The sequence below is a fragment of the Castanea sativa genome, chromosome 7 (genome assembly GCF_040712315.1).
Source record: "Castanea sativa cultivar Marrone di Chiusa Pesio chromosome 7, ASM4071231v1".
NCBI lineage: Eukaryota > Viridiplantae > Streptophyta > Magnoliopsida > Fagales > Fagaceae > Castanea > Castanea sativa.
This window is the reverse complement of record NC_134019.1, coordinates 43,549,845-43,563,337: the sequence shown is the minus strand read 5'-3', so window position 1 is coordinate 43,563,337 and position 13,493 is coordinate 43,549,845.

Genomic DNA, 13,493 nt, shown 5'->3' with positions numbered 1-13,493 from the left:
GATCAGACGTAACTTAGGTTCTGTTTAACACTTAGTAAAGACTATCAATTTAGACGAGGTATGTGGTCCGAGGATCCAGGCATACCAAGCTTCAGTTTGATACTTGAATACATTGAAATGTTAATTTTCCCAAAGTAGATGATCCGAGGATCAGACGTAACTTAGATTCTGTTTAACACTTAGTAAAGACTATCAATTTAGACGAGGTATGTGGTCCGAGGATCCAGGCATACCAAGCTTCAGCTTGATATTTGAATACATTGAAATGTTAATTTTCCCAAAGTAGATGATCCGAGGATCATACGTAACTTAGGTTCTGTTTAACACTTAGTAAAGACTATCAATTTAGACGAGGTATGTGGTCCGAGGATCCAGGCATACCAAGCTTCAGTTTGATACTTGAATACATTGAAATGTTAATTTTCCCAAAGTAGATGATCCGAGGATCAGACGTAACTTAGGTTCTGTTTAACACTTAGTAAAGACTATCAATTTAGACGAGGTATGTGGTCCGAGGATCCAGGCATACCAAGCTTCAGCTTGATATTTAGACGAACGAAGATAATGAATGTAATGTACAACAAAAAAAACGGCCGAAGTGCCTTTTATTTAGTAATAGTACCTTCGTAGATTATTTACATTCCAGGGACGTTGTACAACATGTTCGTCCAAATCTTCCAGATTGTAGGCCCCTATTCCTGCGACCGAAGTAATACGATAAGGTCCTTCCCAGTTGGGCCCCAATTTTCCCCACGCAGGATTCTTCATTGTGCCCAAAACTTTCCTTAATACTAAGTCACCTGGTCCAAGAGGTCGAAGTTTCACATGAGAATCATACCCCTGTTTGAGCTTATGTTGATAATAAGCTAGTTGAACCATGGCACTTTCTCGCCGTTCCTCAACTAAGTCTAAGTTTCTCATTAATAGATCATCATTGCTATCTAGAATAAAGGAGCTTTTCTTCAGGGTTGGGAACCCAGTTTCTAAGGGTATTACTGCCTCGGCTCCATAAGTCATGGCGAAGGGTGTTTCACCTGTGGATCTTCGTGGTGTAGTTCGATACGTCCACAAGACATGTGGCAGTTCTTCCACCCACCTCCCCTTGGTGTCACCCAACCTCTTTTTGAGTCCGCTCACTATTACTTTGTTGACAGCCTCGGCTTGCCCATTTCCTTGGGGATAAGCCGGAGTGGAATATCTATTCGTAATGCCCAGATCACAGCAGTATTTCCGAAAGGCTTTGCTATCAAATTGTAAACCGTTATCCGAAATGAGAGTACGAGGGATGCCGAACCCGGTAACGATATTCTTCCATACAAACTTTTTGCTTCCGTGTCTCCGATGTTTGATAATGGCTCGCCTTCAACCCATTTGGTGAAGTAACTGCTCCCACGAGAAGCCACCGTCTCCGTTTCCCGTTGCTTTGGGAAGGGTCCAACAATGTCCAAGCCCCATCGGGCAAAAGGCCATGGGCTAGATAGAGGATTCGAGGACTCCACCTGTTGATGTATATTTGGGGCGAACCTTTGACATTGGTCACATTTCTTTGCATAATCTTGCGCTTCTCTCTCGCATATTTGGCCACCAATAGCCCCGAGTAAGGGCCCTGTGAGCTAAAGACCTTCCTCTTGTGTGACTTCCGCAAATCCCTTCGTGTAACTCTTCCAAAAGTAGCTCCGTTGCCTCGGGGTGCATGCATAACAAATATGGTCCCGAAAAGGAACGTTTGTACAATTTTTGGTCCTCGGATAACCAGAAACGAGTGGCTTTCCCGCGAACTTTATCTCGCTTCAGCCTTTTTCTCCAGTGTGATGTCATTTCTGAGAAATGTTACTATTTGATCCATCCAACTAGGCCCTGTCCTAATTTGAAGAATTTGAGTGGAGTTACCATCCGTCCCAGTGGGTTTCAACAGATCTTCAACGAGGATAACTCGTGGTAGACTTTGTGTCGAGGACGTTGCGAGCGTGGCTAATGAGTCGGCATGGGTATTGCCACATCTGGATACATGCAATAGTAGAAAAGACTCAAATTTAGATTGCATATACCTGACCTGGGTTAGGTATTCTCGCATTCTGGAATCCCTTGCTTCTAGCTTCCCTTCTACTTGGCCTACCACCAATAGTGAATCCGAGAACATTTGCACCGTCTTTCCTCCCATTTTATGAACCATGTTCATCCCTGCGAGGACGGCTTCATACTCTGCTTCGTTGTTGGTGGCCGAGAATCCTAATCTCAAAGATTTCTCAAAAGTAATTCCCTCTGGGGATATCAAAACTAGTCCGATACCCAATCCCCTCTGATTTGCTGCTCCATCAACATGGACTTTCCATAATGGAGGCCCTTCACACGAAATCATGCCTACTGATTTTTTACCCATGCCTTCTTGATAGTCTTCTAACGAAGGCTCAGCAAATTCCGCCACAAGGTCCGCGATGACCTGTCCTTTTATAGAGGTGTGAGGCATATACTTGATATCGAAAGCTCCTAGGACAGTTCCCTATTTGGCAATTCTTCCCATATAATCTGCACTTAGCAGAATTGATTTAAGAGGGAGTTGTGTAAGAACAACAACCGTATGAGACTGGAAGTAATGGGGAAGTCTTCGTGTAGCATGTACCACCGCCAAGATAGCTTTTTCCAGTGGCAAATAACTCACTCTCACCATGCAGATTTGCTTACATAATAAACCGGTCTCTCGGATGTTATTGTCATCTCGGATAAGAACCAAACTAATCGCATGGTTAGCCACCGCAATATATGCAAACGTAATCTCATCAACTTCCGGTCGAGACATAACCGGTGGTCGCGAGAGATATTCTTTTAGCCGTTGGAAAGCCACCGCGCACTCCTCGGTCCATTCAAAACCCTTCCATTTATTTAATAATTGAAAGAAAGGTCTGCGTATCCGTCCGCGACCGAGATATAAATCGGCTGAGAGCAGCAGCCATACCCGTTAGCCTTTGCACTTCTTTAGGATTCCGAGGTGGGTGTAAGTCGTTTATTGCCTTAACTCCGAGCAGATTCACTTTAATTCCCCCGTGAGTTACCATATATCCTAGAAACTTGCCCGATCCCACACCGAAAGAGCATTTAGAGGCATTCGAGCCGCAATTTATACTCTCTTAGCTTCGAAAAGTGTTGCTCGCATCTTCCGTATGTGCGTAAACTTCTTTACTCTTTACCACCATATCGTCCACGTATACCTCAATAGTTTTTCCTAGCCGTGCCTCAAACATTCTCGTCATCATCATTTGGTAGGTAGCCCCCGTTTTTCAAACCAAAAGGCATTACCTTATAATGATAATTTCCCGTAGGAGTGACGAATGCGTCTTCTCCCCGGGTCCTCAACGCTAAAGGTATCTGGTGATAACCTTGGAAAGCATCAAGAAAACTCATCCGAGGATGTCCAACAGTAGCGTCAACCAATTGATCAATCCGAGGCATTGGGAATGAGTCCTTCGGGCAAGCTTTGTTTAAATCTGTGAAGTCTACACAAACTCTCCACTTCCCATTCTTCTTCTTCACCACCACCGAATGGGCTAACCATTCAGGATAAAACACTTCTTTGATAGCACCTGCCTCTTTGAGTTTGAGCACTTCCTCTTTTACGGCTTCGGAAAGTTCTTTTGAGGACCTTCGAGGTGGTTGCCTCCTCGGCATTACAGTTGGATTGACCCTTAAATGATGACATATGAAGTTCGGATCAACCCCAGGGGCCTCATACGCGTTCCAAGCAAATACATCCATATTTTTCTTTAAAAATAAAATCAGCTCTGTCTTCTCTTCCTGCGGCAATTGAACTCCAACCTGGAAGAACTTCTCAGGATCATTGTCTATGAGAATTTTCTCTAATTCTTCACATACTGCTTCATCTACCTCTACCGTGGGAAGAGACTTTGATTGCTATGCTTCTCCGTTAGCCGAGGCCGGAGTCTGGTTCCTGGTCGATGCGTAATTCGGCCGTGACACACCGTCGAGCCACAGACCGACTCCCAAGTAACTCCACCATCCGGTCTCCACGAATGAAATTTGACTTTGACATGCAAGGTCGAGGAAACAACCCCTAACGGCATGCAGCCAAGGTCTCGCCACAATAGCCGTATAGGGAGAATAAGCATCGACCACGATGAAATCTACGCCTACCACCTCCGGACCTGATTGCACAGTAGCCTAATTTGTCCCTTCGAACGACAAACTCTCCCTTCGAAGCTTATCAAGGGTGAGTCATACGGCATAAGATCTTCAACTCTTAACTTCAAGCCTCTAAATAGGTCGTGGTACATGATATCCGCACCACTACCTTGATCAACCATTACTCTCTTTACATCATAGTTCCCTATTCTGAGGGTTACCACTAAGGCATCATCATGAGGCTGGATGGTCCCCATCTTGTCCTCTTCGAGAAACTTAGGATCAAGATACTTGCCTTAATCCTCTTCGGCCGATCCCGTGACTCCTCGGCCAATGTTCGAGCCCATCGACATTACCCCGAAAGGAGCCGAGCCACCCTACTGTGTGCTGCAAAAATGACATTGATAGTACCTAGAGGAGGTCTCGATGAAGGACCGTCGTGGTTTGCCACTCCCGATTGGTTTCCTCGTCCGTTGGGTTGGCATTACGAAACTCGCTTCAGCTTTCCTTCTTAACCAATTGTTCCAAATGATTCCACAAAGTGCGACAATCCTCGTGGTATGACCTCTCTCCCGGTGATAATGGCAATGGAGATTTTGGTTGCGTCTCAAAGGGTCCCCCGCCATTTTATTTGGCCATTTGAAAAAAGGCTCATGCCTTATTTTCTCCAATGTACTCGCCGCACCGGCTCCCCGAAGACTCGGTGTTGACCACTCGTGGGGGTATGGACCACCTCGCCCGGAAAATCCCGCGTGTGCCTATTGTTGTTGTATCTGTCCGACCTCGAAATCCCTCCTTTCATGTGGGATAACCTTCGTCTTGCCTTTTCCCCGCTCGCCGATCTTCCTCAACCCTTTTGTACTCGTCGATGCGATCCATCGGGCCGACGCACGCTTCGATGTGCTCTTCGTTAAGGATTTCCTCAAGTCATGCTCCGTTGGTAGGCCGACCTTGAAGGTCCTTATTGCTATATCGTCAAAGTCTCCGTCAATTTCATTGAACATTTCCCGCACTGTCCGAATACGTTTTCAGGGTTTCCCCTTCCCTCATGGCCATGGATAGTAAAGAATCCAATGGACGAGGAACTCTACTGCACGTGATAAAGCGAGAACCGAATGCTCGAGTAAGCTCTTTGAAAGAATCAATGGAGCCTGCCCTTAAGCCGTCAAACCATCTCATGGCTACGGGCCCTAGGCTAGAAGGAAAAATTTTGCATAACAAAGTTTCATTCCCCGGGAATGCAACCGCCATTCTCTGGCTGAAATGGCTTACGTGCTCCACAGGATCCGTCCGACCATTGTAAAGAGTGAAGGCCGGTTGTGTGAAGCACCGAGGTAACCTCCCTTCTTCCAATCTGCGCGCGAAGGGTGACCTGGAGATTTGGTGTAACGCTTTTCCCATTGCGTCATTTCCTAAGCCCCTAGGGGGGTAGTCTCTGCCACGCCTCCCATGCAGATTGTCTTCTTCGGAAGAGACATATTCACCTGGGGGAGTTCTGGATCTCCGCCCGTAATTGTCATCCTCAGATCCCTCCGAAGAGGGGTCAGAGACCGGAGGAGTTCTCCTTCTCCTTTCGTGACGCAATCTCCTCTTTAGGCCGTCAATCTCCTTCTGCATGGCCCTGGCATTTCTTTCGTACAGAACTCTGCTTCCTCCTTGCGAATGACTTGCACTTCTGATGGTGTGTGTAGTATGCACACTTCCTTCTCGGTTCTCTCCATGATCAGGATGCAAGGAGTGATCCTCACGCTGGGAGCCCACGGACTCTGCGCTGCGTTGTGGTTCTGATCCTACCATGATGTCCTAAACTTCCCTAAAGACTAAATTCCCACAGACGGCGCCAATTGTAAGGACACAGTTCAAATTCCCAAACCACGACTGGGAGGAAAATGGGCTTGAAAGGCCTTTCTTCACAATGAATTTGTAGATGATGGGTTTGTAATTTAGATTTCAAGGATGGTTTAGACAATTACAAAAAGAACGGGCTTTGGGCCCAATGGAACAAAACAAAGAATCGTTTGCAAAGAGTAAGACTGAGAAATCGTCCTCGAATTGTTTCCGAGGATGGTTTATAATAATATTTCTTAAGTTTGGATACAAGTGTTCATCATCATTTACTATTGACTCTATCTCTTCTACTCCAAAAGTCCTCTCCCTTCTTCGTATGCCTTCCCTCCTATTTATATTCTTTTCTTTCCCTTCATCACCTTCCACTTTCTGGTTGCAATCCTCATTTTCGGATACTTGTCCCATCCATTCTTCGCTAAAGCCCGCTGGGATTAGTAACCAAGTTCCAAGCTCAATGCTCAGGTCCCATCCTTCCATCTATACAGTCAGCGTATCAATTACAGAGCTTTTAATATATGGGCGGTGGTAGCAGCTTTATTTTTAGACATTCCACCGCTCTTTCTATTGTCTTCCACGTATACTGTGTATCCCCATAGTTGTAGGACTCTTTATAATATAACCCAGGGACACTAAACTTCTCTTCCTATGTCCTCGGCCTAGTAATCCGAGGACAAATCTACTCCTCGGACATTTTTGGATATTTAAATAGTCCACGATCATTTTGATATCTTCGAATTTGGGTTTCCAGCCCAAAATACTTCGTTGGGCCATCCTTCATAAATTACTGGGCCCAATACCCCTACAGTAACAATTTGATTGATTAATAAAATTTATCTTGGAATTTCTAATGGTTTGGTGCTTACCCCAACCAACCCTAGGTGTTGCATCCTAGAGCTTTTGTTGGTGCACTCCTTTTGCTTCTTGTCACATATGAGAATGGTGATTGGAGAATCAAAGGATCAATCTTGTGGATTGTAGACAGTTTCCAATAGAAATAAGTTTTTAGAAGTTCGGATTTTTACTTACCCCTTCTCCAATGAGCTGTACTTCAAGTAGCGTCTTGTTCCTTTGTAAAAACAATGTGTAGGGTAAAGTCATGAGGTGGTGCGTGTACAACTTACCGATAATAATAATAATAATAATAATAATAATAATAATAATAATAAAAAGGATAAGCCTCAACTCGTAATTGACCTTATTTAGGGTCAAATAATTCAATAAGTTATACTGGGAGATGCTCCAAACTTCCTATTGCAAGTTGATTTATAATGATATATCTGAAGGTCTCAAAATCTAGTTGTCATCACCTTGACTAATGTTTTGCATTTTAAAATTTTTGGAAGCTTTGGAGCAATGGATAATCAACTGTTGTTTGGACCGGTTTTTTTTCATGACGTAGAACCTCATCAATGCAGGACCCTTTGGATCAGATTTTTTTTTTTTTTCTTTTTTTAAACCAGATTCTTCTGATTGCTATCCACAAATTTTCAGTTTTGTACATTGTATTTGTTATGCACAATACTTTGCTTAAAGATTCAAAATTTAGTGGCTGAGTAAGTTACAATTATGCATTTCATTAAATGTGATACGGGCTATATATATAAGGCTGTGTATAGATGTAGCTTGAGCAATTTCCTTGGTACAATTCCTATCTCCTTTGCAAATGACAGTTGTCACCTCGTAGAACCTAGGTAATTCGATTGTCAAGTTCAGCGTTCGTAAATTAATTGGGAAGATATTGCAACTATTTTAGAAATGATAAGTACCTTTTTGGAAGGAAATATTGATGCTTAACATCAACTGAGCGGGCATGCCTTTTTTTATTTTTGGTTTCTCATGCTTTTGTTGATGTATATATATGGTTCTGGGGTTCTTGACTGCTTGCAAAATGGTGATATTATTTAAAGGTTGGTTAGCAGTTCACAAAATTTAAACTTGGTCATAGAAACTACATGATTGTAAAGTTCAAAAAGTTCCAGAAGTTCTATTTGTTAAATTTCCATTTATGAAGCAAGGGAAAAAAGAGAGAGTGTTTGGTACAGTCATGTAGATACTAGATAGTTGGTCTCAGACTCTTGCACTTATGTTAATATTTCACATTCCTACAGGAGAAACTGTAAGAGATTTTGACTTGGTCCTGTACATCTAAATAATGTTTGTTAATATATTATCATTAACTTTTACCTATAAAAAAAAAATCTTATTTGTTATTGTTATAATAGTTTAATTAATGAAAGATCAAAGATAATTTGCGTAATCATATATTTGTTTGGCGTGGGAATATAATAGACCTTACTATAGTGTTGTTACATACTTAGCCCAACAGAGCCCATCATCATTTTGGTTCGTAAAGAGGCCCATTCCTGCTTGGAAGGTGGACCCTTAAAAACTTGGCCCATTTCATTTTTGGAGCAACCTTGGACTAGTTGCTTATAAACTCGTCTCAAGATCCTTTTGAAATCTTATAATAACTCCACTCTAAAGTTCTTTTTATTGGTGTTTATTACTAGTCAGTGTAACGTGCCATTGCACCAAATAGTTAAATGCTACGATAATGTGGCTCAATAAGAGTATGACAAGAATAATATTATACTTAAAATTTTAGATATTATGAGTTTGAGATATATCTATATTTTTAATAAATTTGGATTTAGAATAGTTGCTCTACCTGAATTTATCTTTTTTTCTATTATGTAAGTGCATAAAAATGGACCGAAGTGGATACAAATGGACCAATTTAGACCAAATGGACTGAATTGGACCCAACTAGACTGAATAAAATAATGGACCGAAAAACCGAATAGGACCGAAGAGGTTTGAATGACCAAATTGGACCGAATGGGACCAAAGTGGACAAAATGGACTGAATAGGACTAAATTGGACAAATAGGACTAAAGTGGACAGATGGACAGAATAGACCCAAGTAGCTCGAATAAGACCAAAGTGGACTGAATAAGACTAAATAGAACAAACGTGGATAGAATGGACCGAATAATACCGAATGGACTGAATGAGACCAAAGAAGACCGAATAGGACCAAATAAGACCATAGTAGTCAGTAGTCACACTTAACCCAACAACGCCCATCATCATTTTACGCTCCGTTTGTTTTAATAGAAAACTTTGTGTAAAGATAATTTTTCTTATTTTCTAGTGTTTGGTAGCATAAAAAAATATGAGTCAAAGGAAAACTATCTTTGATTAACATAAAAAGTATGGCTTATTTTTAGATATTGTTTTCCAATAATTTTTTTTGGAAAACAACTCTATCTCACAACAAACTAAATAAGGGAAGTTAAGAGTTTGTTTTTTAACTCATTTAAAGTTGCTACCAAATATTGGAAAATAAGATAGTTTTATAGAAAATGTTTCTTGAAAAATGACTCATTTTCTAGAAAACATTATTGTTGAAACAAACAGAGCGTTAGTTTGTAAATAAGCCCATTTCTGCTTTGTAGGCAGACCCTTAAAAACTTGGCCCATTTTATTTTTGGACCAACCTTGGCCTAGGTGCTTTAAAACTCGGATCAAGATCCTTTGAAATCTTATAATAACTCTACCCTAAAGTTAGATTTATTAAAATCTTTAAGACGACAATAAACTTTACCAATTAAATTAGTTAGAATCTACTAGAGACTATTTGGATAAGCTGTTTTAAAATGTGCATTTTAAAAACAAGCGTTTTTAAAATGTGCGTTTTGAAAATACTATTTTAAAAACCACATATATGTGTTTGGTAAAAATGTGAAAATATGCATTTTCTATTTTTAAAACCACATTAAGGGTTTGGATAATCTGTTTTAAAAATAGTTGTTTTGAGTGTAAATTCCAAAAAAGGACTTAACTATTTTGTTAAGATTATTTTATCATTTTTCTTGTAATCAATGTTTTCTTCAGCCTCATCTACTATTCAACAAGAAAAAATTAATCCCATCCAATCCAAATGGTTTTAATCAACCCCATCTATTTGATTTTTTTTCTAACTTCACAACTGGTAAAGAAACAACAGTCACACCAAACATCCAACCAAAATTTTATTCTAGTACCATTAGCTACCTCAAATTTAATGAAGCAAAAAAATTATGTCCACCCTCTCTAAATATACTTCCAACCCAACCCACTGGCCCCTGAATTATCAAACCCTTCTTCTACTTCTGTATCTAAGCCACTGTACAATTTACTTATTGTTACTCTCTTTCTTCATTTTTTGATACAGTTTGGTATTGGATTTTTTTTATATGACTTAGAATATATATAGTATTCATTTTCTATACTTCACTGCAAAAAAAAAAAAAGAGGATAGATTAGATATGCCTACAAATATTGGAGTGAATTCAGTACTAATAATAAAAATGAATAGATATGGACTTATAACAATTTTAACGGAGTAATATTATATTATTTAAGCATATTCTATAGTTTAGGTATTCATGTTCAAGTTATAGTGGATTATTTAATTAAAAAAAAAGTTATAGTGGACTAGCCTCTAAGCACGTGCTCAGAGGCTATTCTATTTTTGAATAAATGTTAATAATTTGTATTCATTATAATTTGAGATTGCTACATTTTCTAATCATAAAATACCTAAGGGTGTGATGAAAAAAAAATACCTAGAGCTGTGATTAGTGTTATGCGTTTGTGGATGAAATATTTTTTTCATCACACTCCTATGTTTTTTATGATTAGAAAATGTAGCAATTCCAAATTATAATAATGAATACAAATTATTAATTTTTATCTAAAAATAGAAAAGTCTCTAAGCACGGGCGTGAGCGCGTGCTTAGAGCCTAGTTATATATAAAAGTTACCCTTATTTCTTTGAAGGATCCAACGGTGAAAGCAAACACTCAATGGCAACAGAAAAAAAAAATCGTCGGATGCTGAGATTGAGTCTGATGATGATTATGGGATTGAAGAGCATGAACTAGATGTAAGTTTATATCTTGCACAAATGCTTCAATATTCGTTTCCTATTCTTATTTGGTTTCTTATGTTATACTTTTTACAACGTAGATTGAATCAAAACGACTCCAAGAGGAGGCTGAGGCTCTCAAGATGGACTGCAAGAGGACGGAACTTGAAATAGAGGAATTTACAGCTTCTAACGCTTCTTACATTGAAAGTACGAATTCCATTGAACAGAGGTAATAAAAGCTCTTGTTCAAGCATATGAACTTTAAATCGCCTTAAGGAGCAATTGAAGGCATCGCAATATCTTCTTAGTTGGATCTAGACTCGAATCATGTAATGGTAGAATTTTTCTTTAGATAAATGTGTCCTTTGTTTTCGTTTTAGTATAATGGCTTTGTGAGTGTAAGGTTTCTCTTGAAGATTACTATTATGTGGCGTTTGGTACGAGAAATCCACATTACTCCTGACATCTAGATTCCTAGGAATGTAGCTATTCCTATGCTTGGTTTCATTGGGAGATTCCCAGGAATGTGAGATGATAATGTTTGGTGTATTCCCAAGAATCTTAAATAAATTATTTGTTTTTCTCATTTTGTCCTTAGATTTGAATGTGAAGTACCAAGCCTTTTAAAAAATAAAAAAAATCTTCCTTTAAATAAATAATGAAAAAATATATATAAACTATTAATTAGTCCTTTAAAAAAATATCTTACTCTAAATAGATAGATAAAAAACATTATATAAACTATTAATTAGTAACACATTCATTAAAGCTGTGATCTAACATTTCAAAATGACAAGAATAATGCAAAAATAACTATTAGCAGAGTTATTTATCCTGTTTATGTTGTTTTGGTGGGAAAAGATAAAGACAAGAAAGAAGATATTGATAATTTGTTTTATAATTTATCTTAATTGCTTAAATGATAAGGAAAAAGGGTTAAAATTGTCAATTTATAAAAAATACAATTTCTTTTAAGCTTGGGAATCTGGATTCCCACCTGTTTTAAAGGAAATCCACATTCCTACTGAGAGGGGTTTAAGGATTCCCCTGGCATCTGATTCCCTAGCGTAATTTGCAACCAAACATGGAAATTTTTAAACATTCCTAAGAATCCTAAAACATTACCATGTACCAAACGCCACCTTAATTTTTGAATGTCTTTTAATCAATCAATATATATATATATATATATATATATATATAACCGAATCTTTTGAAACTCTTACTATTTTCCACGTCAGCACAATATTTAAATAAAATTATTTTTGTTTAATCCAAACTTAATAGAGAGTGAAACTCTATCTCTCTAACAAGTCCAACTTAAACTCAAACTCATCATTACTTTTAAACAAAATTATTTTTGTTTAATCCAAATTCTATGGCCAAAATGAGCTTTTACCCCTTTCTCACAAACTTTTTAGCTACATGCCCCATGTCTAAAACTAATTAGGGAAATGCCCTTATTTTGAAATTCGATTTTCTACAAATCGAGTTTCAAATATAAAACTCAATTTTTAGAAAATCAAGTTATAGTGAACGTGGACTTAGAATTTTTTTTTTTTGAACTCGAGTTCCATTTAAAGTACTCAAGTTCCACTTGAATTTTTTCAAGGAACTCGAGTTTCATGACCTCGAGTACTTCACATGAAACTCAAGTTCTAGAATTTTTTTTTTTTTATTTAATTTTCAGTTTGCTATAACTCGATTGTCTAATAATCGAGTTTTAAATTGAAACTCGATTTTTAGAAAATTGAGTTTCAAAACAGGGGCATTTCCTTAAATAGTTTCAGATATGGAATATTTTGTTGAAAAGTTTTGGCAAAAAGGACAAATGCCAATTTTCTCCCAAATTCTATTTCTATTCCTTAAAAGTTAAAACCTTTTCTCTTGACTCAGGTTAGGTGGAGCACGACCCCATTTGGTTAATAGTAATACTCAATTCCAGAAGAAACTAATCTTCAAGCGTGTATTATGCTGATTTTTTTTTTCCTAAAATTTTTGTAAATTCTTTTGTGTGTTGGGTTTAATAGCAAGTGATGGGATTATTTTGTTTATGAATTAAGTTGTTCTTTTAGTGGATTTCAACGTTCATGAGATCTACACACCGAGTAAGATATCCATTTATACCTGCGATTATTTCTACAATTTGAAGGTAATTTCTCATTCCTCTCTTCGATTATGTTAGAAATAGAAGTATTCGAATTGAAACATGTTTGACTTAAGTAGTACTATCTACTCTCTCTTTTTTTTTTTCTTTTTTTTTTTCACAACAGTCGAATTCTTGGTTTTTGTTTATTTCCCTCAATTCCATCTTTGATTAATCAACGCTCAACATTGTTTTTTTCCTTGGCTTTCTAAGGGCTCTTTGCCAAAACCTGGTCTGTGTCAGGGACGGAATCTGACGGAACCATAATTTTAAGCTAGTGGGAGCCGGCGCAGAGTATAAAGAAGGAAAAAAAAAAACTCCAAATAGTCATCCTCATAGTATTAAAAAAAATTCTAAATACACAAAATTATTGTTTTTAAATGTATTAAGATGCAATCATTTACCAACAAAGACAAAAACAAAAACAAAATAAATTTTTTTTAATACTA